Below are 7941 nucleotides of genomic sequence, written 5' to 3'. Positions count from 1 at the left end.
TCCTAAAGAGCTTTTTCATGAATTTATTATTTACGTTTCTCAATTATTCTAAGTTAAATGAATACACGTTGAGCGATAACATGCTATTTTTGCGCTCCATTAGCACAGGATTTTGTTTGAAATTTCACGCAAAGCTGCACGAGGGCTATCTGCGCTAGCTGTCTCTAATTTAGTAGTGTAAGACTAGAAGGAAGGCAGTTAGTCATCTCCATTCACCGCCAACTATTGGGCTGCTCTTTTACCAACGAATATGGGATTGACCGTCAAATTATAACGCTCCCATGGCTGAAAGAGTAAACATGTTTGGTGTGACGGGAATTCGAACCCTCGACTCTCAGACTGCGAGTCGAGTGCCTTATCCACCTGGCTATGCCAGGCCTTAGCACAGGGTAAGTGAAACTGGTGTGTTTTTTTTTTAAAGGAAAGTATCGAACCATATTATTTTTTAAGAATTATTTACTCATTTTTCCCTTACCCTCTCACTAAGTCTTCACTAATTAGTCACTAAGTTTTCATCGACACTTCTTCTAATCAGTTAGTGACATAGATACTTCATCCAAGTTTTTTTAATTTTTATACACTCATAAAGAAAAAAAGAAATAACACTTTCTGGGTTTATCAATACAGCAGATCCCCTTCTCTGACCCGACGCTATAAACCGGGTTTCAATACCCATTGAAGCCAGAGCACTGACAAACCATTGGGTAGGCTTGCGCTTAACAACACTCAAACCAATAGAGCAGATTCGAGCTAGATGCAGCAGTACTGAGAAGTAAACTACGAACAACGACATAACAAATAGCATCTATCAGGCAGACTCGTAGCACTTAATTACTACGATATTGACATAGGTAAAACTGATATTATAAAATTAAATGGTGTAGAACACAGCTGTAAGTTTCATTGTATGCAGTATTATAGTGTCAAAAATATATTTTCATTTCTTCGTACTTCTCACATTAATAGCTGAGTATATGTTTCTTTTATTAAAGCTTTATGTATTATAGAACAGATTCAACTGACTAATGACTCAATATGACCACAGGGTGCGCATTGAGAAAGAGATAACCAGGTCACTGATCTCTTGAATCTGGATCAGCGCTAGCAGAGTAATTAGTTTTATAATAAAGAATGCAACACAATCCAATTCATCATGCCGATGGTAAAAAACCAAAAAAACATTTTATAAGTTTCTGTTAATTAGTGAAAATAAATTGAAGCAGTTTCATTTATAATTAAATTTTAATAAAGGTAATAAACACCTACAGTTTTAAGCATATCGGAAAAGGCAAAAGACATCAATAATGCTTGGTTCTACATGTGTAATTAAATAAAGTGTGCTTTATTCGCAAAGCTCTGTCGTTCTTAGAGCATGGAATACTGAAGTATTTATCGCAAAGTGTTCGTCAAACTTGTTGTTGAATTTTATATAAATAGTGAAATGCTTCCCTTAATTCGGTTTGACACGTTATCTGTACGCAACTTCTAAATATCACTCATGCACCAATTGTCTTTTTAAGGTGAAAATATTGATTCAAATTATATTGTTGCAGTACGTTGTATAAAATTTACGTGTACTTGTAAACATGTTTACATTGATTCTATGGTACGCCATCTAGTAATTCAAATTAAAGAAAATGTCAAACAAGGAAGGAAATCCTTCTAGTTATTTTGTAAACTTCAACAACATATATAATGGGACACCTATCAGTAGACTTCAGTATTCTCTGTTCAGCAGAGAATGAAAGAACTGAAACCTACAGTCGTAGCAATGGACATTCGAGTGATCACTCCAACATTTTAGAATGTTTAAAAAAGTCTGGAAATATTTTATATACTACTCAAAAATTCATAAATATAAATAAGTTAAAGATATTTTATAAAAGCGTTATGTAAAATATCTTTGGAAAAATAGTCTTACAAAAATCCCTAGAAGACCAGTGATAGGTTGGAAGAACATGATGACTGAGCCATTGAGCTCCATTATGGACATAATTCTTAAAACATTTACATTTGAATTACAAAGTTATATAAGAGATTAATTTATTTTATTAATAATTAATCAGAGAAAATTTAAAAGAATATTATTTTAATATCATTGGATATTGTTTTTCCTTTAACCAAGTAGATGTTAGACCTGAAGAAGGTCGGTAAAGTGAAACGACACCCAATAAAAACAGATTTTGCGAATAACTTTTCACTCTTTTCATTTAGGCTTATTATTATTGCCTAAGCAGTTTTATTAAGCTATAACAAAGTATTGAATACTGGTTGTTATGTAAACAGTCTAGGCTTATGGTATACATTTACATATGTGTGTGTGTGGAGATAATCATTTGTTGTTTAAAGTTAAACACAAAGCTGTACAATGGGCAAACTGTGTTCTGCCCTCTATGGGTATAGAAACCCGATTTCTAGAGTTGTAAGTCCGCAAATATACCGTTGTGTTACTGCGGGGAATTATTATTGTTTTATAAATGTTTGTTTTAGAGCAAAATTACATTCAACTATTCTTCTTGTCCACAACGGTGAATTAACCCCCGGATTTTAGTGTTTTAAGTCCGCAAACTTATCAATATACTATTGGTACACATTTTATAAATGACACTATATTAATATTACCTCACATTGGATGTACTTGTAAATTTTATATTTACCTATATGGTATGTAAATATAAGGTAGATCGGGTTTAATGTCTAGTTTGCAGATAAAAATTCGGCCCCTTAAAAAGGGAGAGATAATAACTAATATAGTGAAAATACATCGTTATATATCAATAATATAAGACAACTATGTTAATAAGCTATGAAATAAGACCCTATAAACGGTTTGTTTGTTGTTAAGCACAAAGCTACACAATGTATATTCGAAGACTGGTTTTTATCGGTCTGAGTCCTCAGACTCACTGCTAAACCGACTGTGGGATACCATGAATGGAATTAATTTGATGTCTTCTAAGAAAAGCAATACAAATAAAATAATGTTATTTTGTAATTGATACGTGTATGTATAGTTAATGTTAAATAAAATGACCTTTTCAAAGTTTACCAGAAAGTTATTGTAAAAAGACATTCACATCATGATATATCTTTTTAGAATTCTTGTAATTCAGGTCAGTTCCAAACCGGATGGGAAAGCTTTAAGCATGGACACAAGTTCCAGCTCATACATAATTAATAAGACATGATTGATGGTGTTTAAACCAATAGCATATATAAATATATATAATATACTGAGGGGCAGTGCTAGCTTCTTCTAGTTGAGGGAGATAAGGTGGGATGAACCAATAATTGACGATTTTGCATATTTATGCTTTCTAGGTACACATGCTTTAATATTCAAGCTTTAAAAAGCTTTTTACATTGTGTGCATGAATTACAGGGGAGATTAAGGCCCAGTTTGAAGTAGTTTCAGTCACAGCAAGACCCATCCTTTACATCCCAGTCTGAACATGTTGTAATTGGTTTTAATGAATGTAAAATGTTAAAAGTTGTCCATGTAAAGCATTATGTTTTATAAAACATGTGAGTTATGACTTTAAGTAATAATATTTTGCTAAACTAAAAGAAATAATGTCATGCAACTATTTTCAGGTATACTCTCTGTTTTACTCACCGTGTTATACACATTCATGTTTGTGTTGTTGTTTTTTACGAGATAGTCTAGTCTGAGTAAAATTAACATGATATTGAAAAACAACAACAACAAAAACAACTACATTACCTTACTAGTTTTTCTTTTGTATAAACTATTATAACTGTTTATTAATTTTTAATTAATTTCACCGACGAAGACTACCGCTAATTAGAAAAGAAGTTCAACTGTTGTTTCCATAAAATAGTTATTAAGAGTTAATTATAGATTTCTTTCAGAATACTTTTTGTGCGTAATCTCACCATCATGAAGTATAAGAAGAAAGCATTATTATTTAGAATAGATTAGTTTCGTATGAATTTTACTCTAATATTGACACCAGCTTCTTGTATGTATTGATATTTTATGAAATGGAAAATACACTTTGCTGGGTTAGATGACATTTAATGGAAAAAAGACATAAAAGATATAAAAACCGGCGTTATTAATTAAAGTGTAGGCATTCTGTTAATTGTTTAGTTAAAAAATAAAATAACTTATAAATTGGGCCAAGTTTTCGCGCTCAGATTGAACGTCAAACTAAGCCTGATTAATAAAATTTAGATGCTACAGGAGAGTATCAAGTTTACGAACGTGCTGCTACAAGATAAAAGATGGAGTGATGTTACACTCCTTAGTCTCCTGAAAATCACCTAAAGCAGTCAAGAAGGAAACTTGAGATAATCCTTCGAAATAATTTCAGAAGCACTTTTAGTAGAAGCATATAATGTAATAAGTAAAGTGTCAAGTTTCATAACGAATTGAAAATCAATTTTGAGATTCTTCACTAAGCATATTATTTCAGAGCACTTATTAAAGGATTGTATTTTGAGGCTTGAATGCTTAAAGTAAGATGTAAACTTATGGTGTGAATATCAGAAAGATAACTTATTATATTAGTCTTAGGAAATGGAGGAGGTATTATTGCTTGGGGTTTGCTTTCTGGGTGATTTAGTCTTAAGAAGCATGATATATTACTATAGTATTGAGAGAACAACTCATTTCTTTCTGAACACTGGTGTAACAGCTATTTCAAGAAACTTTCTTGTGTACTAGACACTAGCAAACAATCCGTAAGTAAATCTGGAATACCTGAACTTAGCAGTCGATCCAAAAAATGGAAGTATAGTTTCCTGGAGTGACCAAATCCTGCATATATAAAATAGAATTAAAATATTTAATTATTTTATTCAAGTCAATGTAAGTCGTTATTTCATTTGCAGTAAAGATGCACTAAAAGATAGGAACAACAAATGTATCAGAGCTATCACACAATTTGGACAACCGGAAGTTAAAAAACTTTGTTAGATTTATATCCTTGGCTCATTACTGGACAACTCTATGTCATGTCTGGAAGAAGAAGTAAGAATGTGTCAGCTTGAATTACCCTCAAAAATTACTAGAGTAAAGAAGTGTGATCCAATAATAATTTGAGGCACTTTTAAAATCCTTCTAGATGGAAATATTATGCTTCAAAATAACTTTAGTGATTAACCATTATTTTACTTAATGAAGTAATGCTAAGTTGAGACATTTTTAAAAACCTTCTTGGTATAAAAATTAATGATTGATCATCGCTGTACGAAATGAACCAATGCTAATTTGAAGCATTTAAAAAAAAAAAAACCTTTTAGAAGGAAATATTATGCTTCAAAATAACTTTAGTGATTAATCATCGCTATACTAAATGATAGCTAGATGGGATAAAAACTATTAAAACAAAAGTGTATATCTTTAATGTATTCTTCAGGCAGTCTTACAGAAATTATGATCATGTACAGAATGTTGATTTCCTTAAGTGATGAAGTTTGAAGAAAATTTGCATATGTCTTAATATGCACTTTCTATGTCATCATTTGTATTTTTACCTATTTTATTCTATACAGTGGACCAAAATCTTATTACTTGTCGTTCTATAATATCTTCTGATTCATCTCATCGGAGTGTGTGTGTGTGTGTGTGTTTCTTACAGCAAAGCCACAATGGACTATCTGCTAAGTCCACTGAGGGGAATCGAACCCCTGATTTTAGCGTTGTAAATCCGCTGTACCAGCGGAGGACATAGCTCATGGGAAATCGAAGGAAGATTTATAGTGTTACTTAATATCTAAAGTTGACAAGATTAGAATGCTAGATGATATTTAACATCATCAAGCTGGTAATGATGCTTCAAAGTGAGTGACAAACAGTATTAAGTGTACAGAAACTATTAAGGCTGAAAAATTAATTAATTGAGGATTATGATTAGTTAATTTTATGAAATAGCAATTACTAAGATGTAACTCTTTTCAGAAGTGGTCCTGCTAAGATTCCCATCATACTGAATGAATCATTTATTTTTTGGGTCGAGACTGAATGAAGAAGCTAGCGAGCCTGACTGTGGTTCGTGTCCCGTTACTACAAAAAAACAAAACAAAACAATCATGTTCAGTACTTTGTGACATCGTGTCCATTGTGAAAGGAACTGTCAATTTTCACTATTTAGAACGATAAAATTAGAGCAAGAGTTGGCGGAGAGTCTTTTTGATTTCCTGGTTTCTCTCTAGTATATAACTTAAGGACGGTTAGAGCAGATGGCTCTCGGGTAGCTTTGGGCGATGTTAGAAAACTTTTATCTTACTTATTAGCTCACAGCTAATTCCAGAGCTCATCTATAGACGGAAATTAAAAATAGCTTTTTTTAAAAAAACATTGCTTTAAAAATATTTAGTATACTGACTGTGTAGATGATATATATTTCTACTTTCCGTGCCTTCTCCTTCATCAGTGATAACTATTAATGTATATGATTGGTCTCGTACAGTTAATAGTTGGTGTTGAAAGCAGTCTTGTTCATAAGAATTTTATGTAACACATTTTTAACATTATTCATTCCGTAGACTAGAGAGTACAGTCAGTAATCTCCTATATGTTGTCCATAAACTAATAATATCTGACACTCAGGTAGCAGCAGATCATGTTAATGAATTTTTTATTCGAAAATATTATTTTATGCATTTCAAGACATTCAACATGACTGTTAAGGTTGCTGCTTCTTAGACTCGAGTTCTGTTATGTCTCAGAGACTGGTGTATTTAAAATAAACTAACTTCTACCACACGAACAGATGACAGATCAAGTCTATTTCTTTCTTTTCTAACGGTGCCATAATTGTATCTATTAATGACTGTAAGTAGAGTTAAGTGTATTCTAGGGTGTATCTCCTGCAAGATTCTGTTTGCTGACCTCAGCACTCCACAGTTACTTTTTTTTATCGTTTATTGTTAAGTCGTAAGTGTAACAGGTTTATTCTATAATTATGCATCATTACAAATTGGTAGGCTACCCAAGTCAGATGCTAGTAAGACTGTAGTTTTAGCTACGGCAGAAATAACCAGTGTTCCTGAGATAAAGCTCTGACTATTCAGAAGTACTTTTTTCTTTCAGGCTATCACTAGTACATATTAAATGTTGGCAACTGTGCGTAATCGTGGACACAAACAGTTTTAAATTTGTCTATTTTAGTATACGTGATACTAATCTATGAGATATTTCTTCTGATGTTTTTGTTGTTTTTTTCCAAATTGAATTTTCATCACTTTTTGTCGCAGAACTTGAATAAGTCTACAATAATGTTATTTACATATCTTCATCATCTTTATCACTCTCGCTTAGAGAATCCCAGCCTTGGTCAGGTAGTTGTAACAAGCAGCTGTTGTTTATTTGGGGTTGAAGGAAAGCAGGGACGTAACTTGGTGATGAGTCATAAGTTTCACGTAAATGCTACTGGAAACAGCACAGATCCAGGACATTTATGTTAAGTTATTTACGAGCAAAGGGGTTCATTTGCCCCAAACAAGGATACTCTTTATGTTGCGGATCTTCCGTCATACCATTTCAACGCACGTTTGTCACTTTTAACGTTTCGAATTGGTTTGGTTTGGTTTGAATTTCGCACAAAGCTGCTCGAGGGCTATCTGCGCTAGCTGTCCCAGTTTAGCAGTGTAAAACTAAAGGGAAGGCAGCTAGTCATCACCATCCACCGCCAACTCTTAGGTTACTCTTTTACTTACAAACAGTGGGATTGATCGTCACATTATAACACCTCAATGGCTTAAAGGGAGAGCATGTTTGATGTGACGAGGATTCGATCTCCCGACACTCAGATTACGGGTCGAGTGCCTTAACCACCTGGTCATGTCGGGCCTTGACGCTTCGAAAAACCAGTATGCGCAGTATTACCTATAATAATTAAAATAACACTTGAAACAAATTTTTATTTTTGTAATTCAGTGGCGCGTATTAAACCATTGTTGATACATGTAATA

The sequence above is a fragment of the Tachypleus tridentatus genome, chromosome 9 (assembly GCF_004210375.1).
Source record: "Tachypleus tridentatus isolate NWPU-2018 chromosome 9, ASM421037v1, whole genome shotgun sequence".
Taxonomy (NCBI): domain Eukaryota; kingdom Metazoa; phylum Arthropoda; class Merostomata; order Xiphosura; family Limulidae; genus Tachypleus; species Tachypleus tridentatus.
This window is presented reverse-complemented; position numbering follows the sequence as displayed.